The sequence below is a fragment of the Canis lupus genome, chromosome 4, assembly GCF_048164855.1.
Source record: "Canis lupus baileyi chromosome 4, mCanLup2.hap1, whole genome shotgun sequence".
NCBI lineage: Eukaryota > Metazoa > Chordata > Mammalia > Carnivora > Canidae > Canis > Canis lupus.
The window spans coordinates 66,190,904-66,218,072 of NC_132841.1; the positions used below are offsets into that span (position 1 = coordinate 66,190,904).

Genomic DNA, 27,169 nt, shown 5'->3' on the forward strand with positions numbered 1-27,169 from the left:
AAATTCAAGTCATTGGTTACTTCCTATTTAGTACATCATTTCCCTAAAAAAGCAGAGAACAAAGATGAGAAGCGGACCAACATTTATTATCACAATTCTATCCAGGCACTCTGTTAGATGCTTCACATGTATTATTTTTTTATGGAGTATCCTTGTTGCAGCAAGTGTTATCATGGAGCAGAAAGAAGCATGATTAACCTTTTCAAAATGAAAAAAGATGACTAATAAATGGCACAATTTAAGATGCAGGTATGAAGGAGCCTGTAACTTGTTAGCTTGATTTGTTATTTCTTTCTTCTTAAAAGAAACCTTCTCTGTCTTATAGTAGAATTCTACCTATTACTATCAAACCATTGTAGCTGAGAGGCAACTACACAGCATAGAAATGGGAAATGGGAAAGGACAGAAAATAATATAAAGCATGAAAAATAACAAAAATTTACAAAGAACTTTTTAGTAGATATTAACCCAGTATATGAGTTTGCTAGGAGTGCTATAGCTGCTATATCACAGACTGGGTAGCTTAAACAACAGAAATCTATTTTCTTATAGTTCTGGAGGTTGGAAATCCAAGATCCAGCTATTGGCAAAATTGGTTTCTTCCAAGGCCTCTCTCCTTGAATTGGTAAGTGGCCATCTTCTCTCTGTATCTCCACATCATTTTCCCTCTGTATATGGCTGTGTCCAAACTCTCTCTTCTTATAAAGACACTCAGTCATATTGGATCAGAGCGTACCCAAATGATCTCCTTTTACTTAATTACCACTTTGAAGAGTCTGTCTTCAAATGCAGTCACTTTCTGAAGTTCAGGGGGCTAGGACTTCAATGTATGAATTGGGTTGGGGGGAAGGGCACAATTCAGTCCATAACATCCAGCAAAACACAAAAAGCCTGAGAATTTTGAAGTATGAATTACTACAATTTCAAGTTACCTCTAGCTTTCTGACTAAAAAACAATGGAGCAAATATATTGAACCAACTTGTCCAAAGCCAATCTACCAAGCAGGTTCTTCGGTCCATAACAAAAGTAAATAACTCTTTGAGAAAGTTGACTCATACTGTGATTAGCTATTGATATTAACATACACGAGGCTATACTTTCATTTTGAGTTTTTTTTTTTTTTGCTTTGTTGTTGTTTTTTTTTTTTTTTCTTTTTTGCCAACCTTATTATTCAATAGGGTCATTTCTTGCATTAGGTTAAAAAAGAGAAGAAAAAGTTGATATACCTATTGACATATAGTCATTTTCTTTATGACATTTAAAATTCATTTTTTAATGCCAAAGTTAGTCATTGTACTATCTTAGGCATTTGATTTGACCTCTTTGTAGATAGCGAAACTCATCCTAATTGTATTGAAGGGCTAGGTGAAGAATGTAAGTGACATAAAACACTCAAGGAAATATGCCATGGAGGAGTAAGTGACACACCCTTTATATCTGGAAAAGAATTGACTCATGAGGCATGGTCTGTAGGAACAGAGCAATGAGTTCATCCTTTCTATGAGGTAATTTACTGATTATTTTAAAAATGGATTGCAAGAGTACAACTTTGAATGAGTCTTCCTGTAAGCTTTGAAAGCATAAATTTACTCAAAATTATACTAAATAATGATTTCTTATTTCAAAGTATAATCACTTCTTCCCAAATCATATCAGTGCTGAAAGATTACTTATAACTTGTAACTTTCCAAGATGTATCATTAAAGAAATTAGAGACAATTACATCTATAGTGTGTCAGAACATTAAAATGTAAAATCATCTTCAGATATTCTTAAATACATGAAAAAATTAATAAAATTGAGTTTTAAAAGGCAAATGACTTTCATCTTTCATATTTTTGTAGGCTGTATGTAATTATAAAATAGTTTGTTACTTTGGTAAACATCCATAGTTATGCCTCTCAGAATTAAGTATTCTTACCACCATAATTTTGACTCAATAACATACATTCAGAGATGCTTAAAAGGAGATGTTTCATGGAACTGGGATGAGTTACATGTATACTTCACTTGAAGGCTTCAAGTCAAACCACTCTTGCCCAAATTTCTCCCTCAGCTCTTCTCATTTCCAATGGGATCCTGTCATCCTTCAAGGGGATATTTTAGACATTTTTTTCTTTTCCAAATTACCTCTTCCTCATGACATTTTAATACCACAGATATATTACAGCTAATTTACTATATGGATATCTGTGGATTATCTGCAAAAGATTTTTTTACCTCCCAAGATCAAATATTTAACCCATTGGAGGTGATCTTGCCTCCATTGGGAATGCATGCTACAGAGTAACAAACAGCACAATATCTGGCATATGGTCCCACAAGAAATACTTAATGTCAAAAACATTAAGAAAATAGTTTCTTAACATGGTGTCCCCAGAAACCTCACAGAATTCTGTGTGGGTTCACCAAAATCCCGTGGAAAAAATTAGTTTATCAAGAATTATTCTGGGGCTTCACTATATTCTCAAATTCTCTTTGAGAAAGAAATTAAGAACTACTGGTTTCAGACCAATATGCAAAGAGACATTTGTAAGCTGGAAATACTTCATTTCTTCAGGACTGGAAGTATTTTAATGCCATTAACTGAGGGGGGCCTGGGTGGCTCCATCAGTTAAGCATCTACCTTGGCTGAGGTCATGATCTCAGGGTGTGGTGTCAAGCACTGCCTTAGGCGCCCTGCTAAGCGGGGAGCCTGCTTCTGCCTCTCTCTCTGCCCCTTTCCCTCTCCCTGCTCATGCTCTCTCTCACATAAATAAACAAAATATTTAAAAAAAAAATAAAATAAAATAAAGCCATTAACTGAATTAATGCATTCTATATAATAGTCTCTGTTTTCCTTTGTGGAAATCTCCATATTCAAGTTAGGTCACCAGACTTTACAGAGCACTGACTTTGTGATAATGGCTACACATGTAAACAAAGTGGAACACTGTCCCTAAGCTTTCTTAGAACTAGAGTTTTTGTTAGATAGTTTGCACTGTTAGTCTGTGTTAGCCTCAATGTTGCTGGTGGGATTACTAGAGACCTGTATGTTCCTTTGGTTCTGTGTGGAAAACATTGGATCACAGTTATGAATTTACAAAGGCCTTTGAGGTCTCTGAGTGGAAGAGCTAGCAAAGAAGTCTTATAACTCGAGTGCTTCAGGAATGTTTAAATTTTTAGAAATGCAGTAAATAAGACAACTTATATAAAGCTAACATTGAACAAAGAGATTAACTCATATTAGTGTGCTTGCTGGTGAATTCTTTTAAGAAATCCTCCCAATTCCCCAGACCTTTGCCTGAGTTGAAAAGGCTTAGCATAAGCTGGAAATACAAAGGCAGGAAAAGTGCTTTAATAATATTTCTCAATTCAAATTTCCATGAGTCATCGAATAAATAAGCAAATGATCTTGCAGCAATGAAAATGATCTACAACTACACACAATAACATGAGCGGACCTCACAAATATAATAATCAACAAACAAAAAGCCAAAAACAATTTTCATGCTTTATAACTCCGTTTCTATAATTTCAAAACTAAGCAAAACTAACCCCTGGTGATAGAAGTCAGGATAGTAATAGCTGCATTTTGTATGGGGGGCAGTGACCGAGGGGGAAGTGAAAGGGAGTTCTAGGTTATTGAAAATAGTCTCTTTATCTAGGCAATTTGTACAGTAGTATATGCACTGTGTATATGCTTCACTTATGACAAAGGCCCATTACATGTGGATTACCCTTTAAAAATTTTACTTTAAAAAAATAAAAAGTATTCTATTGAAGTTTCCAGATATAGGCACTATATAGTTAATTGGGCCTTTTTGTGTTTTTATATTAATAAAATAATTTGTGTGTAACATGTTTATAAGAAGTATATGTTCTCTGTAAAGGGTACTATAAAAGAGAGACCAATAGAGACCACAATTATAAAAACAAAAATATCAAGCACACTGGATCCTTCTCTTACTTGAAAATTACTCCTTTGTTACTGAATTTTATCCAGAATTTTGCGTTTCAAATAGATTTTGCAACTCCTGGAATGGCTCAACAAATCACACTAAAAAAGATGAGAACTTAAAGTCTGGACCAGAACCTAAGCAAATGATTTCACACCTCTAAATTTTAGTTAGTTTATTTGTAAAATGACAATTTACCTGATGTGATTGCCACAAATATCAAATCAGATAATATATATATAAAGTAATTAAGCCAGTACCTGGCACATTCTAGGAACTTCAGAGAGATGGCTATACTGAGCAACGTTGCTAATAGATTTTAATCAAAAGATTTAAAAGCTCCTAATCTTCCTCAATTCTTCATAAAAAGTGCCTATATCTACCTCATTTTGTTCCCAGTGTAAATCACATTTTAATTAGGTTTTACCTCCAAATCATATTCAATACCATAAAAAATGGACTGCTCCTGCCAATCCAGGAAACCCCAAGGAAGTTTACCTCCTTTCTTTCTAGTGTCTTCCTGGGTCATACACTAGTGATGTCACACCGGAGAAAACAGCTCGTGCTCTTCCCAATCATCTAAGTAACTGGGCTCAACTCTATGGTGTGTTTTCCAGTAGGCATGATCACCCAGGTGATTAAATTATTATCTCAATCACCCAGTCTCTCTCTTTCCCTCCCCCTTGATGCCTCCATCCTGGCTCATGAGTTGTTTCTATTTTGTTACATTGCTTTTCTTTTACCACACTGGTCCCTGAGGCTTTTCAGGTCAACTGGAGCAAATTGGTAAATGTTTAACAACTAGCTCTCCAGAGGAGAAGATACCCTGATTTGTAACATTTACTTATTTTTGCATGTAAATACTTTCACTGTAATCTTATTTGAAGCTACCTGCATGAGATCACTGCACACAGAGTTGGGAAGAGATCCACACAATAGCTCTGAAAACCAGTATTAGCCAGCTCTAGCATACTATGTTAACTCAAATCTGGGCTGAAATATTGAATGAAAAAATTCACTTTGCTCTTCCTTTCCCTCATCCCTTCCTGCCTTTCCCCTTTGTTAATTCTCTTATCCTCTTACTCTTTCTTTCTTTTCTTTCTCCTTCGGTGGCTGGATCTTCACCTCCTTTGGAAGTCATCTTGAACTTGCTCAAGCTATGAAAATGCCCTTCCTCATTGCACCCTATGGGGACTGCATACGTCCACAACGTGGCAAAGTATCTCTGTTCCTTAACACTCAGGTCTACCATTGCAGGTCAGATCATTGAGAATACTATGGGTAATTTTCTTATAATAGATTGGTCAATTCACCAACAATTTTAAACTTTTGGTATGGAACTTGTCCTCATTAGAGACTAATGAAATAAATAGAAGCATATAACCTTCAGAAAAAAAAGGTTACATTCTGACAACATATGGTTGGCAAAACTGCCCAGTACACTGTTTCCACAGAGACAAATGCAAGGCTTTTGTTAGGAAAACTCTAGAGGACAAAGTATTTGTTTTGCTTTGTTTTTTGCTTCTCTTTCTCTCTCTCTTGCTTTCTCTTTTTACTAGAACAGTGGGCATTGTCAGAAAAATCTCAAATATTTTCCTAGTGTAAAAAACATTTATTCTATTGTTTGATATCTGAAGAGTTATTTTTAAAGTGAGACAAATTCCCTTTGTGAATTATATATCAAAAAGTTAAAATCTAAATGAAATTTCTTTGCAGTACTAACTGAATGAAGGATTTATTTTAACTACGATGGTGAAGACAAATCTGTCTTTGCTTGTCTTCATTTTCTCAAATCTTCGTAAGTATTTGTCTGTAGTCCTTAGATCTGTTGCCAACATAACAAATTAGTCAGGACATTTCTATTTTTAAAATTAGGTCCCACACCAGCCTACATTCACCAGAATTGGTCCTACCTATTTGACATCATTCTCTATAGAAAGAAAACAGCTTTTCTGAGTGGTGCTCCAAGCACACCAGTTTGCCTGTCAGTGTGGTATACATCATACGCCAATTGAAAGGTTTTCAAATTTTAAAAATTTCCTGCTTAGACATAAAATGAACTAAAAGAATGGAGACTAGTCATCTTATATTTATTACCATTGCTCAGGGGGAAAAATCCTGCTATAATAAATCAATGTTAGGCTCCCAAGGGCAATGATTATACCCTAATTATCTATCTGTCTAGTTACTCCTAGGGAGGACCCCAATCAATGTGTAAGGAAGTTGGGTAAAAATTGCAATATTTAATATGTGTAATGATGTAGACTTTATATATACCAAGTCATTTTCCACTAAAAGCAATTACCTAGGGTCAGTATTGGTAGCTTTGCCTTTTTGCATATTTGCTTGTTGAGAGACTTCATCAATGGATATGAAAGATGCTGAAGTATTTCTTTTTATCTAGGATTCTCTAGTTATAATGAACTAATGGCTATTAATTAAACAAATCCAGGACTAGGGTGGAGCAAGAAAGATACCTAGGGTGTAGAAGTCAAAGAAGCATGTACTTTCAGTTCAGGATCCTGATCGTGGCTCTGTAATTAAGTCACATTAACAGAAAAACTCAAATGATATTGGCTATTACCTCCAACACTTGTCAGTGCAGGCCATCACCACATGTCAAATGTCCCTCAATTACACTGCTGTGACTCCCAGAAGATGCATTACAAGTGGTCAAGAATAAACCTACTGCTGCAGGGACAGTCTCTCAAAATTTCACTGTGCTTTGTTGTAATGTGGGGAAGAAGTTTTGATTGATAGTGTTTTCAGCACTGCTGCTTGTGTTCAAGTTTCACTGAAGTTTAATGAAACCACTCTTACAGTCATCATTCACAGCTCCCTGATATCTTCTGGATTTGGACATGAATTCAGTGCAGCCACTTGGGATGGGAAACAAATATCAGGGACAGATCTTTTGCTCACTAGAATGCTCCACCTTCTGCTACTCCAGAAATGGATTTCATAGTCATTTCTACTCCTGTCTATCATTCGCAATAAGTGCTTTCTCTTTTATCCATACACTCATCCATCCTGCCATTAACCTATTGATTCAACAAATATCTATGGAGAAAATTCTATGAGCCAGGCACAATGCAATTGGGGGTCTCAGTGTTGGACAAGGATTTTACAGCCTTCTTGGGATGCTGTTAGACTTCTACATCCTGTCCCAGTAACCATCCAGACATGTTTGAATCTTTACACTGAATTTGGGATCTCAATTCAGTTTTACAAAAGTTAAATAAAATGGCTATGTAAAAAAAAATCCATTTTTTTATTTCAAAAATTTCCTATCAGCTCAAAATTGGGAGATAGTATATTTACTTAAAGGAAAAGTTTTCCTCAATCTAAGGAAAAAAATATTTAGCAAACAGTGTATTTAGTTGATTAATTCTGCTTTAGATAAAAAGATCATGCCACAGTTTGTTTTTTCTTGGACTACATTTGAACAAATGCCTTGAGACAGACAAAAGGAAGTAACTAAACTCTAAGCAATGGAAGAAAAAGGAAAAGAATTTATATTTGGGAGATCCTGAGGAGAAGGGAAACAATTGGATTACACTGACTCTTAGAAACAAACAAAAGCATCAAATGCAAGTTATTGAAACTTAAGCAGGAAGTGAAATGGCTATTGTTTGTTCTCTGGTATACTGTGTGCTTATTAAATATTATTATATTTGAAATGAAATATAGTGCAAGCCTTAATTTTCACTCCTATTCACATGGTCCTAAATACCACCTACCTGGTACCATTTGCAGGGAATTTGGCAAACTCATAGAGTAAAAAGTAACTTCCCCAAACCAGCCACTTCTTTTACAGCCTGTAGAATTTTTCTTCTTTATTGAAATGGTAAAGTTTATATGATCTGAAATCTCAATTTGAAAAACTCTAATTTTGACCTTATTCTTGAAAAAAAAAGTATCCCCCTTCTAGTCAAGGCTATGCACCCCTTCCCAAAATACCGTAATCTCTCCCAGCCTTTCTCTGAGATTTGTTCTGTTAATTGTCCTTTATGTTTTTATCTTCAGTCTTTATTAGTTCTTTCATACATGCTGGTATGAATCCCTCAGGCCACTACCCCAAGAGTTAAATATAAAATATTTACTAATTCTTAATTTTCATTTCAAGTGCACGTTCTGTGTACAAAAAAAAATGAATTTACTTAATTATGAGGGGGTTGTCTGGTCACTGGCTGATGGCTTTTGCCTACTTGATCAGAACTAAAATGTACAGTTCTTTCTGGTCCTAAACTGTAGTTTCTTCCAAAGTTATTTCACACAACTGTCCCATGTGGTAGCCTCTTTTCATAACTTTTAGGCCCCTTCAGTATCCAACAGCAGCTCTCTCTCTTTTTTCACTTGGCCTTCTGGGTAGGCATGGGGAAATTATTCAATTCCTCCATGGAACTTTGAAGGCACAGGAATTCCAGTAGAGCTGCCCAAGTCATCTTGGTCTTTGATATGCCAAACAACCATCCATCTTCTAACCTCTGATTCTCACAGACCTAGGGGACCCTCAGGGTTGCAGATAGGAAACAGGGCACGAGTTCCATCAGGTCCAGGGCCACGAAATTATCAGAAGAGTTCTATTGTCCACAAACCCCCTATCTGTCAAGCAGCCTACCCAGGGAAGCCAACCGCTCCTCAGACACTCATCTCTTTCACTCTTCTCTTCTCTGACTTGGATCACTTCCTGTGAGAAGAAAAAGAAATGACATTTTCATATCTGAAATTTGCATTTTGAGGCTTTTGAATTTAAAAGTTGAGTATGCTAGATATCTGCTGTCTGGTTCCTATTTCATTAGGGGAATGATTCTCTAAGGGCAAAAAGTCTGAATGAGGTCTATTAGATAATAAAAGAATTATGGCTAAAGATTATCAGTAAATACTTGAAATATTTCAATCTTGATACACAATTTCTATGTCCTTTCCCTCTCTGAAATTTATTATTTATTTATTTATTTATTTATTTATTTATTTAGAGCAAATGTGCTAGCAAGTATGCCTATGTGTAAGCTGGGGGAAGGGCAGAGGAAGAAGGATAGAAAATCTTAAGCAGTCTTCATGCCTAGTGCAGAGCCCAGGGCCCAAGGTGGGACCCAATCCCAAGACTCTGAGATCATGACCTGAGCTGAAATCAAGAGGCTTAACCAACTGAGCCACCCAGGTGCCCCTCTGAAATTTATTTTATTAATATTTCTCCACGACTACTTCAATGTTTTTTTTACAACTTCTCTTCCCTTTATTAGCTGTAAATTTATTATTCTTCATTGCTAAACCTCTCAAGTTGTGATGATTAAATAAGAGAAAGACCAAATGAGAGGATTTGTTTCAGCTGCTAATAACAGAAAACCCCATGTAACAATAGCTTAAATACAGTATTGTATTCCTTTCTCATGTAATAGAATTGAGTTGTAGGCTGTGTAGGGCAAGAATGGTGGCTCCATGTTTATCAGTCTTCTTTTAGCGTCTTCAGTGCCAAGGTCATCTCAAGCTCAAAGATTCAAAGAATCTTGACTCCAAAGCCAACTGGCCACAGGAAAGAGGAAGGGGAAAGGAGGATGACACCAGCTTTCACTACAGCTTATCTAAAGAAACTCCATCATCTTGTCACACAAAACTACCAGCCACAATCTTTTGGTCTCAAGTTCCACAGATCAGAAACCTATCCAAGATGCCTCATTACTTTTGAGGAAGAGGGTCAGTTATCCACACACACCATCCCCCTTGGGTGGGAGATGTGACTACACCAAAGAATTTTCCAAACTAGTTCTCATCAAATCCTGCTCAATCTCCAGCAAACTTACCATTTTAGATCCTTGTGTATGACTCATCCAGTAGGTTCACAGACATGTTCTTTGAAATTTCAGCTTGTTAATCTGACTCATAGCACATGGTATCTTGGAGTTCAGTCAAAGCTTCCAACTTAACATCCTGTTATACTAGTATAAAAGGAAAGCCTGAATTTTTTTGTAGCCAGCCATCTTAATAAATTTTCCTTTTAGTTCAAATAGATTTTTAAGTTCTGTTTCTTAGGTATTCAATATCACCTGAAAGCAAAACTTTACTTTATTTCTTCCACATAGTATTTTGTTTCATTACCATGTCAAATTATCACAGTGCCCATTACAATTCTTGCCATGATCTTCATTTTAAAATGTGGAGGTTTTTAACATTTTACCATATATGTTTACTTTTGTTTTTTTTAAATATATTATTTATTTATTCACAAGACACACAGAGAGAGAAACAGAGACATAGGCAGAGGGAGAAGCAGGCTCCCTGCAGGGACCCTGGGATCATGGCCTGAGCAAAAGGCAGACACGCAACCACTGAGCCACCCAGGTATCCCTACCATTCATTTCTGAAAAGTTCTCTTAAGGGTGTTTAAGACCTTTACAGGCACTAATCATGTTCTATCTCCTTTTTTTCCCCATGAAATAAATTACCTTTCCTAATGTTGAGCTATCTTTATATAACTGGAATGTGGAAATTTCCCTTCCCTCCTACAACCACTTGCCCCCTTGCTTGAAAGTATTAACACTATTCACCCCCTCTTGCAACATAACTCATACTGCTCCTTACAAAGATCCCCAAAATTCTCCTCATTTTCAAATTCCTTTCTTAGTTCTCTTTCTCTTTCACCCTATAGGCATTTTGCTTGTCGGTTCAGTTGGTTGATTGGTTGGTTTGTTCAATTTATATGTCTGCATCACTGGGTAGATCCAGCTCTTTGAAACAAAAACTGATACATTTTTGCTATCCTCAGAAATTCTCCAGTGGGTTACAGAAGCTCAGGTGATGGAAGCAGAAGCATTAGCCAGGCAGCCCAGCTTTGAGAAGGCGTTGGGCCCTCAGGGTGCCACCGCCACAATGCCCTAGAGGAAGTTTAGCTCTATCCAGGAGGTGGCAAAGGAGGAGCCCAAGAGGAAATATGCAAGGTTGTGGGCCAAACCTGTTCTTGCGAAACTGGAAATGAAGCCAGAAAAGGCAACAGGACAGGATAAATCTTTAGACAAAAAAGTGCAAACATACAGCAGAGGGGAACAAAGAGAAGACAGGCTGATGTCGCTAACCACAAAATGAAGCAACACTTACTGCAGAAATGGAGAAACTAAAAATGAGGTGAGTCCAGCTTCTGATGCAGCAGGAGAGAAAGTAGTTGTCCCCCTTCTTGTACAATCCCAAGGAATATTTTTATCAACTATTGTGTATATGCAAGTTTTTTAGTAGCTCTAGAAACATTTTTAAGAAGGAGGGAATCCTACCTCAACCCATTTTTATAAGTGTAAATGCTTTTGGTTCTTAAGAGGCAACATCTTTTGCAGGTTGTGGGTTTTCTGGTACAACTAGAAAAGAGCTGGATACTGAATATGGGAGGCTTTGATTGCCTTGGGTGTCAGCTTGACATTCCACAGATGGGGTAGTTTTTCTATCCTATAATATTAGGCATACTAAAATGGCAGTTTGAACTCAATTGTGCATTTAATAGGTCTCATACATTTTAAATTGCTTCTATTTCTGTGTTGTTTTTGGTAAATTGTTTCCTAAAGAAACACACTCCTTGATTTTGGTTCTCCCTGTCGAAATATTGTGCACTCTGTAACCTCTTGGTTGTGGTATTCCAGTTTTCCAAAAACTTTGTTAATGTGCTGTGCAAGATTGAAAATTTGAGTATGTAATGTGTATGATATTAAATTGAGAATTAATGGGGCTTAACAATGTAACAGTGTATCAACCTCTGGATATACTGGTATTTGATAGACTGTTAAGGAAAACTTGCATCCACATTTTAAGCTGGAAGGTCACTGGCATAACTTTTAGAAAATAGTCACAACTACATGATTTTTTAAAGATTTTCTGTACATATATTAAGAATTGTATACAAATTGAAATGTCCGTATTGATCCTCAGAACAACCAATAAAAACTCAATTATGAAAGAAAAGAAAGAAATTATCATAATGCCTGGAATGTAATTGATGTTCAACAAATACCACAATGACTTCTGAACTTGGTGATGTTAAACAAACAATGGAATATACAGGTCAATATCCATGATGAACATAGATGCAAAAATTCCCAACAAATTATCAGCAAACTCAATTCAACTACATATTAAAAGGATCATCTACAATGATCAAATGGGGCTTATCCCTGAGATACAAGGGTGGTTCAACATTTACAAGTCAGCAAGCATACAATACACCACATTCACATAATAAAGGATAAAAATCATATGATCATCTCCTTAAACGGGAAAGGCATTTTATAAAATTCAGTATCCTTTCATAATAAAAGCTCTCAACAAATTAAGTATAGAAGGAATGTAACTCAACATAATAAGGGCTGTGTATGACAAGCCCACAGTTAATACTATACTCAGTGGTGAAAAACTACAACCTTTTCCTTTAAGATAAGGAACAATACAAGGATACCCACTCTTCAAGAATCAACATAATATTTGAAGCCCTAACCAGAGTAATTAGGCAAAAAAAAAAAAAAAAAAAAAAAAAAGAAATAAATAAAAGTTATCCACATTGGAAGCAAAGAAGCAGAATTAATTCTATGTATATCTGATACATAGATCTATTCCTTGCTTTTTTAGTAAGTATTTATATAGAATTATTTTTACTATGTCTTAGTTTCCAAACTTTCTTTTGTAAGGCATTATCATTTGCCAATAACACACAACTATTTATTTTTAAATCAAATCTGATAGTCTTGGTCTTCTAATAAGATAATTAACTTATTTATTCTGATTACTAATATATTTGTATTTATTCCTACATTTTATTCTAAGGTTTTTAGTTTACTATCCTTTTCTTAGCGTCTTATTTAGCTGGGTCTCCTACTATATACAAAATTGATGTTTGCATTATAGATCTTCATTTTGTTATTGTCATCATTTATTATACACCAAAATCAGATAGATTGTTTCGCTAAGCAAACCATGAGGATGAGTTAATTATACAGTGAAAACAATACTGGCATTCTGAATTCACGAATATGCTAATTTGTTTAGTTCAATTTATGTAAAGAATTTACTATAATCACATCTGGTAAACTTTGATGTTTAAGAAACAATTCTAAACATTTTTATTCAAATAATTGCTCAGCACCATGAGTACATCTGTCAATTACTTGTTAATTGACTGTAATAGGACTACATAACTATGCCATCTGTCACTAACACTCATTCCAAATACCAGTTGATCCCGTGGTGTTAAATGAAAGTTGACCTGTTCATTGAACAAGTAAATTTTATGTGTTTGATTATGAATAATGCCACTTTGCCCCTTTTGTATGCCCACCACACATCTGGATTTATTTTTGCCATGGCAGTAATTATGTCAATAAACATCAAAATGTATATCATTCAACTACTATAGCCCTCTTCAATCTAAACATATCTTTAAAATAGATCAATTAGGTTTTAGTTCTATTATTTTTTTTACTATATCAATGCAATTCTTTATTATTTATAAATTTTAAAACCAGATTGATAGAAATATTTTTAAAAGCTAATATATGGTACCAACATCATTAATAATCTATTAGAAATAAAATAAAAATATGAAAAATCTTCAATGCCGTTTTGATAAAAGTTCTGAAAACAAAACAACTTAGTATTCATTTAAAGGATGAAATAAACAAAGGAAATGTTCAAAGCTTCCCATGTGGAGATGTTTTTAGTCTTTGTCTAACTCATGGGATTTTTTTTTTTTTTTAATTTTTTTTTTAAATTTTTATTTATTTATGATAGTCACAGAGAGAGAGAGAGAGAGGCAGAGACACAGGCAGAGGGAGAAGCAGGCTCCATGTACCGGGAGCCTGACGTGGGATTCGATCCCGGGTCTCCAGGATCGCGCCCTGGGCCAAAGGCAGGCGCTAAACCGCTGCGCCACCCAGGGATCCCTAACTCATGGGATTCTATACAAATTATTCTCATTAAAGCTAATGATAATCTTGATTGTAACTTCCCTAGGGTCTCAGTGGGAAATTAAAGGGGGGCATTTCTAGAGTTATCTAAAGATAAAGATAACATCCAAATTATTCTATAGCATGGTTATCCACTATTTACAAGCTATAGTTTACTTGAATGGTTTTAATGCTCCTGTATGTATAACACACAAGTAAATCATCATTCACAACTGGCATTACAAATGTCTTATCAAAAGTTAGGCATCTCATTATAGTGGATACTGTGCTGCGCTGCTCTGAAATCCTCCTCAGGACTTAAACACTCATTTCTTCCATTTCTGGAAATGTTGGTGGTCAACAGCTCTTGGATTATCTCTCTCCAGTAATTAGCCTCAGCCAAAGATGGCCCATGGTCAACCCCCTCCCCAAGGGTGGCCTGCATTCAAAGACTGGTAGTTATAGGAGATGAAATCCTGGCTTTTAGCCTCAAAACATAAAAACTCTGAAGGACCATTTCCAGATGGAGGGCTTTCTCTAGGATTGTCTGAAGCCACAGTTGCAACTGCTTCATATCTCACCTTGTTAATCTGCTCAATATTGCTCCAATAACATTTCCTAGTTATTCCTAAGAGTAATCCCCAATAAGCATCCAGCATGTAAATCTCAGAATCTCAGGGTCTGTCCACTGGAGAACCTGTTCTATGACACTTTATTTCCTTGATTTCCATGATGTTTCAGTAAAAGCAATGTAACATCTCATGTTTTATGTGAAAAAAAAAAAAAAGCTTCACAGTCAATAGAAGGAGCTAGAAAGAAAGAACTGAAAGACCTGTGTACAATAACCTGGTAAACTGGGGACATTTTGAAACACATTTTCCATTATAAGCAGGAATTTGTTTTGGAAGTATTCATGAAACTTGTTTTCTCAAAACAGCAGGTGGAATTTCTACCAAAGAAATGTAGTAATACACCAAATAAACTGGAAATGAAGTTGGTGCATTTTGTAGTAGTGTTTAATTAGCTATATCATTTGCATTTACCCTGAATACAAGTGATAATTTGTCAGAGAAATACTTCATCATTAAAAAAAAAAGAAAGGAAGGAAGAAATATCACATGTAGTATATTAATCAAAACATTTAGGGTAGGATAACTCTAACTCAGTTATATGAAAATGCACAAATACATAACAATTTGGGCCTTGGTCAGTGAAGTAGGATGAAGATAAAGAGAGTGAAATCAAATCTAAATCTACTCCATAACAATTTGATCTCCACCAAGGCTGTTGAAATGGTAGATTACTTTGCTGATATGACAGAGAAAAATAGCAGATCTATTAGAAATTCCATTTAAAGACCCCTAGATTCTGGGTCACTTCAACACCTCTCTCCTGCACAATTTGGGAATCTCTAAGGAAGTAGCTAATTTATACCAGCTAAGCATGGTTTCAGTCACAAATTATACAACTATAATTTCTTATATAAATAAGGTTGATCAAGCCCAGTATAAACATAGTTCCAGGTGTTTCAGATTTTAGTTATTGGGAAAACAAAAGCTCCCCATTAATGAATTGGAAACTGACAAATCAGCATTACATGTGTTCAAAATTTGTTTACTCAGATCACACACACACACACACACACACACACACACATCATTGCATTTTTGCTTTTCCAACAAGTAGAGAATAAACTCGCTAGCCAGTATCTGTGATGAGTCACCAACAGCTGTATATTATATAACTCTACCTGTGAACCAGAAGACACCAGTTCTAGGAACCCAGTGTCTTATTTACCATGCCTAAGGTTTGGGGGTATATTGATGAACACATTTATGTTGATGAACAAATATTACCTACTGAATTAATATTCTGCAGCTGAAGTTTGTCTTTTTCATCTTTAACAGTAGTGAAGACAAAAACACAGCTTTATAGAAAGCATTTGCCTACGAATTCATTTTATAAAGATAAGCAGTTATATTTTTGTAATAGATATATTCTATCTAGGTGTGTAGTACTATATTAAACCTTGGGTCTACCAAAATTGAAATGATACAAAGGCCTATAACTTATACTTGTCATTGACTTAATTTCTTATGTCAAGTTAGAAGGAGCAATCAGAGGCTTATTCTAGCGTCAACAGACAGCTAAATAAATGTTGCTAGCTACAATGGTAATCAGGCAAGAAATTATGATAGAGATTTATAGGTCCCCAATTACTAAAAAAGAACACAAAACCCAGACCACTGAAAATAAAGCATTAGATTCAAACTTGGTGACCAGATAACTAGTAAGGAGAGCAAATCTTGTGATAACAATCAGATCATATGATCTCATTTATAGCCCTAATTTTTAGACTTTATTTTTTTGGGTGGGGCATTGTCTTTGAATGATCATGATTTGCAAAGAAGTCATTCAAGAGGAATGTGTTTGCATCCCCCACTGTGTGACAAGCATCACGCTGTTATGTGGAACACTAGGGTGATTAGGACAGAATCTTGCGTTCAAGGAGCTTCCAGTCTAAAGGAAGAAAGATAAGAAATAATGGCAATAATATAAGGGATACCTGGGTGACTCAGTGGTTGAGCATCTGCCTTTTGGCTCAGATTATGACCACAGGATCCTGGGATCAAGTCCTGTGTCAGGCTCTCTGCAGGGAACCTGCTTCTCCCTCTGCCTATGTTGCTGCCTCTCTGTGTCTCTCATGAATAAATAAATAAAACCATAAATAAATAAATAAATAAATAAATAAATAAATAAATAAATAAATAAATAAAGTACTAACATAGGTAGTGATTTCTATAAGAGCACAGAAAGTAGGGGATTAGTTCTGCCAAGGTCAAGGGAATGCATGGATGTGGTTAAGACCTTTGAAAGGGAGAATAAACAGAAAATTTCAAGACAAGATATGGAAGGGAATTCCAGAAAAAGAAGCATGAGGGGCTAAATCACAGAGGCCTGAAGTATACACCGAGTTGTAGAATGAACCACAGAACAGTGACAGGAAAGGAGGCTAGAAAAGCCTGTATTAAAGTATAGTAATATCTACTCTCATACATCCCATGCTATCTTTTAATTTTTCATGACCTTCATATTAAAAATATCATTTCAAACAATTAATTAGTAATGACAGCTCCAAGTCAACCTGGTCACTAAATCCTCCCCTCCAAGAAATCGTCAATCAGCTTCACAATTGCTTGATCTCTGAATGTCTCATTAAGATCCATTGTACCACAGAATTCCACTGAGTTGAGAATTAGGAGACATGGGTCCCTCCCATAGTCTAGATAAATCATGTCACTTCACTGAATGTCAGTTTTTTACCCATCAGTAAAATGCTGGTTTGAAGTAAAATTTTGCCTGAAGGTCTCTTGCAGCTCCAAGAGGCCGATTACTATTGAACTGAGTTTCAACCCTAAAAGAAAATCCATTAAAGGGATATTGTTTTTCTAAAAATGAAAAAAAGGCAAGGTAAATGAAAATCCAACAGGCAAGGACTCAGAGGTCAAATGGAGAACACACTGAACGTGAGTTGGAAATGCCATACATCTTAAAAAGTTACAATTTCTGTTAAATGGCAAATCCTGCTTTTTTCCGAAGGCTACATGTAGAAAGTTCTTTGAAGGTAATTTGAAGTATATTCTTATTCTTACATTTCCTTTTCATAAAAACAAACAAACAAACAACCAAAAAAACAGAGAAAGAGGGATTAAGGGATAAACTCTCTGGGGGATTTTGATAAACAAGAGTGCTAAAAGTTGGTAACAAGTTCTTATGAAAGGCAACATGGGATGAAAAAAATAGATACACTACCATTGTCTCCTGGCTCCATGACTTCTTAGTTGTATGATCTTGGACAAATATTACACCATCTTTCTACACTGCAGTTCTTTGATATGTAACAATGGGATATCAATGCAGAACCCACTCCATTGAGTTGTAAGTGAGGAATACAAGGGACAGTCTGTGTAATCCATTAGCACCTCCGGCAAAGGGGTGGGTACTTGCTAAATACTAATTCATAATGATCCATAATGATGAATAAATTCTAATTCATAATGATTCATATGCTTCATACAATAAAGCATAAAGACTAACATGCTTTCTATCATGCTGTATTAGGCTTCATCTTAAATCAGTAATTACTGTCTTCTTTAGATGAGGCCTAATTTAGGTTCTTCAAAAATAATTTTAAAATTTGAAACTTAAAAACACTGATAAGTTTAGAGATAGGCTAAAAATATTTTCCTATTGCCCTCCCATTTTTTATTCAAAACATTATACAACTTCTAGTATTTATTACTACATTGATTTTAAACTTCTGCTTGTGAGAGATAAATATATATTGATCTGAATACTTCCTCATCTTTTCTAGCTGCAAACAGGATTTCTCTCACAGTTGAGTGTTTCCTTCAAAGGAGAAATATATTCCAACATCGCTCTAAAAAAAAAAAAAAAAAGTTACATACCAGAGTTTAGGCTAATAAGGCTCTATCACAGTGCCATAAAAATGATAGACAAAGACAGAATTACTCATAGGTTTGATATTGTACAAAACTATCTTTTGTGGAGTATTTAATTCATGAGCAATCAATCATGATTTGGAAGAGATTTCTTTTTCTAGTTCCATAAGTGATAACAATTTAGTCACCTCCTAATTACCACAACTGTCATTATAGAGAAACACGGGTATAATCTTAATCTTAAAAAGGTAACTATCCAAAAATATCATATCTTGTATGACAATGTCTTTTAGAGGCACTTGCGTGGGTCAGTTGATTAAGTGTCTACTTTCAGCTCAGGTCATGATCCTGGAGTCCCAGGAATGAGCCCAACTGGGCGGGGGGGGGGGGGGGGCTCCCCACCCAGCAGGGAGTCTGCTTTGCCCTCTGCTCCTCCCCCTGCTCATACTCTCTCTCACTCTTTCTCTCAAGTAAATAAATAAAATCTTTAGAAGGAAAGAAAGGACGACAAAAGAAAGAAAATGTCTTTTCAGTCATTTTTGAGTAAGCAGGATATGCAAGAGACCATGTAAGGAACACTAAAGTTTAAGAGTCAATCACTTTGCCTGACAGCTTATCATGCAATAGGATATATAAGACCTTTACTAAAGGGAAGGGCAATACAAGACAGTAGGATAGAAAGCCTCTGAGTGGAATTGGTAATAAATGTTATGAGAGAGCAGAGATAGAAGATACCTGTCAGGCTGTATGATCAATACAGTCTTCATCAATGTGATGGGGCTTGAACTTGATCTGAAATGATAGGTAGGATACTGATAGTGCAGAGGACAAGCGGGAAGAAAAACAGGTAAATAGTCATAAAACAGCTTCTGCTATCCAAGAGGAAAACCATAAATTAAAAAAGAGATTTGTATTAAAACCAAGGCAGCTGATTAAATCTTCTGAAGTTCTCAACACAGGAACTTCTAAAGGAATTCAGAACAGTGCTAAGCACTTATAAAACTCCAACATGCTGATATATGATTGAAACCACACATTTTAGATAGGAATCACAAGACTTAACTTACGATATTCCATCACACACCAAAACATCTTAACAGAGTATTCAGTTGCTTGGGGGGAAAACAGTTTTCTGATTATAGAATGGAGTAAACACATTGGATTATCTAAGGGATACATGCAATATACATGTGTTAACATCTTCCTACAAATTCTGCATAGACCTAAATAAGTAGATAAGTAGGCATTTGGTACTCTGCCAAAAACATGCCTTTCCATTCCAAAAACAAATGAGCATGTTGTTTTGAAACTTTCTCATCCTTTCTTTCCTCTTTAAATATTTCCTAACTGCCACATTTTAGGCAGGTCTTGCTATGGAGTACATTAACTAGAGAATTTTCAAGGGAATGTGATTTCTTTCAGTCAACCTAAAAAAAAAAAAAGCTTACTTTACAAGTAAATATGCACTTCAAAGAAACTCTTTTGAAATCTTCTCTTAAATAACAGAACCTCTTTCTTTTTTACTTTATGTCAGGTTGATATCAAAAGCATAAGATTATTGAATTGCTTTTCCTGTTTGGAGCAACTTAGCTGGCAGTCACTAATATAGTTTCTTTCAAAGACTTATGAGACTTATGAGACTTATTTAGGCTAATTTCCTCCTCCAAGGACAATCTAAGAGAGTCTTGCCTGGGGACAATGGGCAGTGCCTACGTAAGACAATGTCCATCTAACTGGAGGGCAAGACAATGAGTGTGCCCATGCCGAAATAATCCATCTGTAACCTGCTGTTTTAATTACTGGGAACTGCAGTACAAATGACACAAATAACAATGTTATAACTTAAGAAGGGGAAAATTATCTTAATTGACCTTGGTAGAATTTCTCTGTCTTAAAATAGATAAAGTACATGAATTTTTGCAGGTAGTATTAACTGTTCTGCTTAAAATGTTTTTTCCGAGAAATTGATAGTAAACAATGGCATGATAAGAAAATTTAAAAACAAGTTATTCAACATATTGATAGTTACTTATAAAAAATATTTTTATTCGTTCTGCTCATTATTTTATTTCATCTTTTGTCAATGTTCCCTTTATCCTATAAAAGATTCCTATATATTTTACCTTTTTGTCTTTAGTGCACAATTAAAATTTCCATTTCCTTTTTATTTTTTTTATTATTTTAAAGATTTTATTTAGTTATTCATGAGGGACACAGACTGAGAAAGAGAAGCAGAGACACAGGCAGAGGGAGAAGCAGGCTCCATGCAGGGAGCCTGACGTGGGACTTGATCCCAGGTCTCCAGGATCAGGCCCTGGGCTGAAGGCAGTGCTAAACCACTGAGCCACCCGAGCTGCCCTCCATTTCCTTTTTAAATGTATGTTGTAAAAGGTTTAATATGTAACATATAAGCTGTTTCGGCATTATCTAAGAATAAATGATAAATAATAACATTATATAAGCCAATAAAATTGCGCTAAGTAGCATCACTTAAAATCAGGGATTGGCGAAGTTTTTCCAGACCCAGAAAAAAAATAAATATATTAGATTTTGTAGGCTACACAGTTTCTGCTGCTACCATCCAATTCTGTTGCAGTACAAAAGCGACCACAGATAAATGGGAGTGGCTCTATTCTAATAAAATGTATTGACAAAGTCAGATGACAGGCTTGATTTGGTGGTGCCAGTAGTAGCTTGCTGATCCCAGATGTAGGTAATTAAAAATCATTCTGTAGATCTAAAAATCCCTTAGAAATAAGTCATACAAGATCTAAAGATTCCTTAAAAATAAATCTTGCCATAGGAAAGAAATTCAAATGTAAAGGTTTTCTTCAGTAACAATGAAACTCAATGCAGTACTGACTCATTTTCTTACAGCGCTCTTTTATATATTTTTTTCTTGTGAATAGAAAACCCTGACCAAGTATAAGTACTTCAACATTTTAAAATGTATTCTTAATAAATGTCAGGTTAGGTGTGAAGGAAGAACTAGAGGAGGTGGTTACTACACCAACTTCCTTTTTAGTAGAGAAAAAGGTTGCCAACGTTCAACATCAACAACCCCAGTGCAGAGTCAACTAATGAGATTCTTAAAAAAATACTGGTTAATGGGTAGAGTAATACTAAAAAGAACACAAGTCTATTTCAAGGTCCTAGTAGTGAAAGTAACCATCACAGAGCTGTGCTTTGACTCCTCTGTTGCATGTTTAGTCCACGTAATCACCCACTGCTGTACCTCAAGGAACAAAGTGGACAGAATTGGCTTCCTCTGAAAAGAGGTGCCAAGAGATCAAACATGCTCAGTCTGAATCTGTGTTTTCATGGCTTGAAGCATATCCGAAGAAACAGATACCTTCTTCTGCTTTTCATCTCAAGTGTTAACAAGACTCAAGAGCCTGCTGGAGATAGCCATTACCCTCCCTTCAATGGTGCTTAATTCAGTAATACTTTTAGTAAGGAGAAAGGTATTTCCCTTTGAAGAAAAGAGCTTTAAGTGAGAAGATGAAGATAAAAGCAATTGTCTTAAGTAAATCTAGTACAAATTTGTTCCAAACACCATTTCATGGACAACGTTTGAGGAATGAGAAATCTATTTTTTTAGATTTAGATATGAAACAAAATATAAAACATTCAGGATAATAATAAACTATTATTGCATGAATTATTTATATTAAAACACCTTAATCTGAAGTTAACCTGTCCTCCTTTAGTATAAAAAAAAAAGACCTAAATAGTCCTGACACTTATGATTATTTCAATAGATATTTCTTCCCCTGAAGCTCTTCCTCCATTCACTGAGCCAACACAAATCTATTCAATGCCAACTATTTCTGGGCACTGTCCTGGGTCCTGCATAGAAACAGAAGGGCCTTGCATTCACAGCTTAGTCGAGAGTCAGAGGTCCAAAGATATAATGGCTGTCAAAGAAATGAGTATTTTTGTTATATTGTAATTTCAAGTGTGCCAATTGTCTTGTTGTATAGACAGACACAAACCAGCACGGAGGAAGGGAATGTAACCTCAGACTGAGGGAACAGCTTGTGCAAAGGCCTGAGGTTTCCCTAAAATGCCAAGTCATGGAAAATGGGAGAAGTTTGGTATGACTGAGCCAGGAAAGAGAAGGGCTGGGGTGGTGGATGAAGATTGATCACGAGTGGTCTCCCAGACCCTGCACATGAGTTAGACCATGGACTCAGAGAGCAGTCCAATCAGGAGGAAGAAAATCAGATGGGAGGGAAGGAGACCAGTTAGAAGTTTCCAGTCTGTTTCATTTCCCATACAAATTTAAATGGAGACTCAGACTCCATCCTGCAGAGAACGGGAAACCAAAGCTCAAAATCCAGAATCTTACTTTTTCTTTCTCTAACACACGGATGCTATCAAGATGGAAGACAAGAGCAGCTGTGTTACTGGAACACTGGCAAATGTCTATGAACATAAAGGTTGACTTGTGTTAACTCTCTTTGGGCAGTACTGTAAGGGCCATAAAATATAATTAAGTGTATCATTGTATTGGTTTTTTTTTTCCCTATTTTTAATAGTTTTGTAATACTCCCTTGTTTCCTGCCTTACAAAAGCACCAAACACACAAACATTTCATTGAATACACCCATATTATTCAGTGTTCCTCTTCCTCCAACTAAGACATGCCTCATTCTCTACTGTCCCTTCTCACTAGTTTAAAAAAAAAAAATTCAATGTGCCAAGCTACTGCAAGAGGAAAGGGGAAACAAACAAAACAACAACAAAAACAATAAAGAAGGAAAGAGAGGGGACAAGAAGTTTGCGAGAAAATATGAGATTTTTATTTTTATAATCCACTCCCATTTTTAATTGTTTTTCAGATCATTGCATGGTTTGTTTGTTTTTTTTTTTTAATGTGGTTTGGACACCAGTTAGGGAAACTCTATTTTCATATGGTTAAGTATTAAAACAACTGATAACAAGAATATTTCAACCTTACCTTTTTCCTCACCTCAATATAAAATAATCAAGGCTGTATTTACTGATTTCATTTCATGTATAGCAAGCAAAACTCTTAGCTTATGTTAGCGGTCCAGGCAAATTCCCCCATCCACTTGTGATCATTCCTGATAGGGTGTATCCCCTTCTGGCTCAGGGCTTTTCTTTGCTCCCTTCACATTCCTTCTCTTTCATAAAACATTGCCCTCCTCTCTGCACCTTTCACTATATACCTGCCTTTCTGTCCTCCACACCTAGTTCACATGTCTGCTCTTAGGTGAATCTTCTCTGATTCTTTCTTAGTTACCACTTCTGGGGCCTCCTAGCCCTTACTATTAATCATCTTTCAAATGTCGCATTTATAAAGTTGATTATAATTCTTTGCCTTCTTTCTTGCAGTAAATCATAAATTCCTTGAGAACAGTGATCATGTGTGATTGCAATTTTTATGTATGCTATCTTTTAGTAAAACTACAGGCATATAACAGGCTTTCAGTAATATTCAATTAAATAAGTCACATGAAAAAATACAAGGACCTATGAAATTAGACAATTGTTACTCAAATTATGTAGGCAAGTTGTTTTTTTCTAAATTGATGCAAAACTTTTGCTTGGTTTTGCTTTCCAATGATTTTGAATAAGCCAAGGAATTAACATACATTGTCTCTTAACCTTAAAATTTAAAGGCAAAAATCAGAATTTTTACATATTTATAATATATGCATAACATATGCATAAATATATGTCAACAATGTAAATGATAGTGAATTTTTCTTTTATGTAATATTGATAAGAAGTTTTTAATCCTTGCAATTAGCATCAGAAGCTCCCTAACAAACTAAAATGATTAAACAATGAATCAATACTAAATATAAAATTATATATATTTTAACTATTCTGCATTTGAAGGTTTGGTTTTTTTTTTTCATTAGGTTTTCTTTGCCTGAATTTTATCTAGGAGAAGTGGTAAGCCATAAGGCTACAGAACACTCCTCTGTGGAGATGCAGCCATTATAGGTCCTTTGAAGACCTCTGGTGGTAAAAAGGCAGCACTGTTCACCTCCCACATCACTATTTATGAAGTTGAATTTCTCCTAATCCACTTTCTTTCTAATGTTTCATTTCTATTTTGCATAGGAAAAGTTCACAAACTAATAAAGCTTCCCAAGATTTGTACTCCTATTCTAATAATTACTTGAATCGTAACCTTTCCAACTATAAACTGAACAAACAAAAACATCAGCAGCAACAACAAAAACCCAAGCAATTAAAGCATAGTGAGGTCACTCTACTAATTGAGACATCTTCAGAATATGGAGATACAACCTTTCAAAAGAGGCAAATTTATTCAATATTGCTCTGGAGTAGCAGTTGGACCAGAAAGAGGGAAAGTTTTCTGGTTCCACATGATAATGCTTACCACCAAACATGGAAGGGAATATTCCCTAGGTTGAATTTTTAAGCTCTAGCTGAATAACCATTTGTCAAGCAAGCTATAGAAGGGAGCTTTACGTGTGATAAAGTGACCTCTGAATTTTCCATCTATAATTCAGCCCACTTTGGCAAACAGAGTCATATCAATAACTTTGCATTTATATGAGCTGTATACTATTACAAACTGTTTTACATGTAAATTTAGGTAAGTTCCCTTCTCAATCTGAGACTCAGTTTTCTCCTATGCAGAGATGTAGGGGTGGTGGTTGATTAAAATTCTGAGCATCATAAGGTGGGTACAATGCCATACTCATTGGCCTTGACATAGACTTGGTTTTGAGTACTAGCTCTGATTCAATTTGTATAGCTATTCAAATTCCCTGAGGTTCACATACATCGTCCTTCTACATTAACACCTGAAGTTATGGTAAACACTCAAAATGATTGCTATAAAGTTATTCTTAGTATACTCCTGAAATTCACCTTCCTGCAATTTTTATCCATCATCATATGTAACTCTGACAAGACAGATGTCTACTCTTCTTTTGTTTCATATCTCTCCGAAACCACTTATGCTTCTCCCAGTTAGCTAAAATTCCTTCCACTCTCCTCATAGGATATTTTTTCAAGTTTTCTTGCTGCTCTCACTCACCTATGAGCTTCCTGCAATAGAGAGCTAATATAAATTTAGAAGAGAGCAAACAGCAAGGTGAGAGGTTGATGGAGTTAGTAAAAGACTGTGAACTTTCTTTAATAGCCTTTAAACTCCATCCACCTTGAATGGTCCAACCAAAGTGAGAAGAAGGAATAAGAATAGATAACCTTTTATAATTTATTTTAGCCTCACATTACAATCACATGAATCTTCCATATAGAGTCCCCACTATTACAGTCTGAATTAGAAGAAACAATTTGGGTCATAAATGCAAAATAGATGTGCAGATTCACCTCACACATTGTCAGTGGCCTGGAAAAATTCTTGTGAAATCATTTTTAGAGAAAACTCAATTTCCCAAGGTTTTACTGATTTCATAGTTTCCAGTAAGTGAAATAAAAATGATCATATTTTTTATCCCTCTGCACACAGAGGATCTCTTTTGTATTCCTTTCTTTTTTTTTTCTTTTGTATTCCAATATTTTACTACAGGCAATATTCAGTTTGGAATTTTTTATTCCACTACTACTTATACATAAAATCTCTATCAAACTAAAAATTAGATGTTAATTTCATATTTCTAAGTTTATCATACAGACAATATTATTAGTGGATGGATAATTACAGAACACAAGCTGAAACTGGATTATGAGATTCTAGAGAAAATGTGACATAGTCAAGAAAAGGCCATTGGTTACTTCAACAAGGAATATTTATACCTTCTGGGCAAGATTCACTCTCAATACAGGGTTTCCCAGAAATAGTTGTCTGGTACCATATTAATAAGGCATATAAAATAAGTCTCCAAAAGGGCTGATTTAAAAACTCAATCAATGTAAACATTAAAAACCTTTATTCTGGGGTAAAACCAAGCTAACCAGCATTATAGCTAGGGCTTTGTCTTGAGCACTCATTATAAGAAAGACAACAGATATAGAGTATAGCTTGAACTGAAGAGTCAGTATGGGAAAAATAACATTTTTGCACTTTAGCCACCCTATTATTACCTTGAAGATTTTCTGTGAGGGTTAAAAGAGATATCATAAGTAAGATGCCCATCACATCGTAATTATTATTCTTTATTCCTTCCACCACCTCCCCCAGATAGAAAACACCCTGTGGAACTTTACCTTTTTCCTTTGGGTTGTTTCAAAATCTGGACTAGTAACCACCAGATAAGTTTGGTTTTCTCAGACCAGAGAGAGCATACCTGTGCTCCTTCTGGCTTCCTGGGTTAAGCAGGGTTAGGTGTTCTGCTTTCCAGGGCCTTCGGTTTCTTCTTTGACAATTGGCTCTGGCACTTGGGTCCTGTGGTTATTCTTCTGGAGGGCTGGGCATCCAGGAGGGATTTTTATGTATTGCAGGGGCTCCACCATATGGCTTATCAGCTGTTCCTACTTTGAGGCTGCTGGGCTAGCCTTGGTTGTGCAGCTTCCCGGCCCCAGGTGCAACTTACCTCTGAGAGTGGTAAGTGAGCCTTCCGGTACTGGAGAGGTTTCAGCTGAGCTTCTCTGCCCCAGTCTACAGGATCTACTGTTTGCACACAGCCTCCGGGGCAAGGTTTCCCAAGTGTCATTGATTGTTAGGATCTTCTGGGGATCCAAGTAAACATGAAGATTCCCAGGATCATCTCCTAGACCTTTGTCTGCAGTAGGTCAAGGGTAACATCTGGATCTGATTTGATTAACCATCATCACCAATGAGACTCATGATTAGCAAGTTGAAGAATCATCACTCTAGAAAAATATCTGTCAGAGTAGGGTCTGTGGAACAAATACAGAAATATCAGCCAGGGAGCT

At 35.7% G+C, this 27,169-nt stretch overlaps 2 long non-coding RNA genes and 1 pseudogene across 7 annotated transcripts in view; 2 read left to right on the forward strand and 1 right to left on the reverse strand.

Moving 5' to 3' along the window:
* Positions 1–7,624, forward strand: part of LOC140632551 (uncharacterized) — a 43,411-nt gene extending 35,787 nt beyond the window's left edge. Inside the window, exons 3-6 of one of the 2 annotated variants that reach the window (XR_012030155.1) lie at positions 553–625; positions 4,453–4,573; positions 5,077–5,196; positions 5,656–7,624. This is a non-coding gene — a long non-coding RNA (uncharacterized lncRNA). The remainder of the gene's footprint in view (positions 1–552; positions 626–4,452; positions 4,574–5,076; positions 5,197–5,655) is intronic. The other variant, XR_012030154.1, reaches the window with a different exon arrangement.
* The window catches only part of LOC140632550 (uncharacterized), a 51,680-nt gene continuing 27,607 nt past the window's right edge, over positions 3,097–27,169 (reverse strand). For all 5 annotated transcript variants that reach the window (XR_012030149.1, XR_012030152.1, XR_012030151.1 and 2 more), the window contains 3 exons: positions 26,827–27,133; positions 9,744–9,986; positions 3,097–8,629 (listed from right to left, as the gene is read on the reverse strand). This is a non-coding gene — a long non-coding RNA (uncharacterized lncRNA). The remainder of the gene's footprint in view (positions 8,630–9,743; positions 9,987–26,826; positions 27,134–27,169) is intronic.
* On the forward strand, positions 10,810–11,850 carry LOC140632549 (non-histone chromosomal protein HMG-14 pseudogene; annotated as a pseudogene).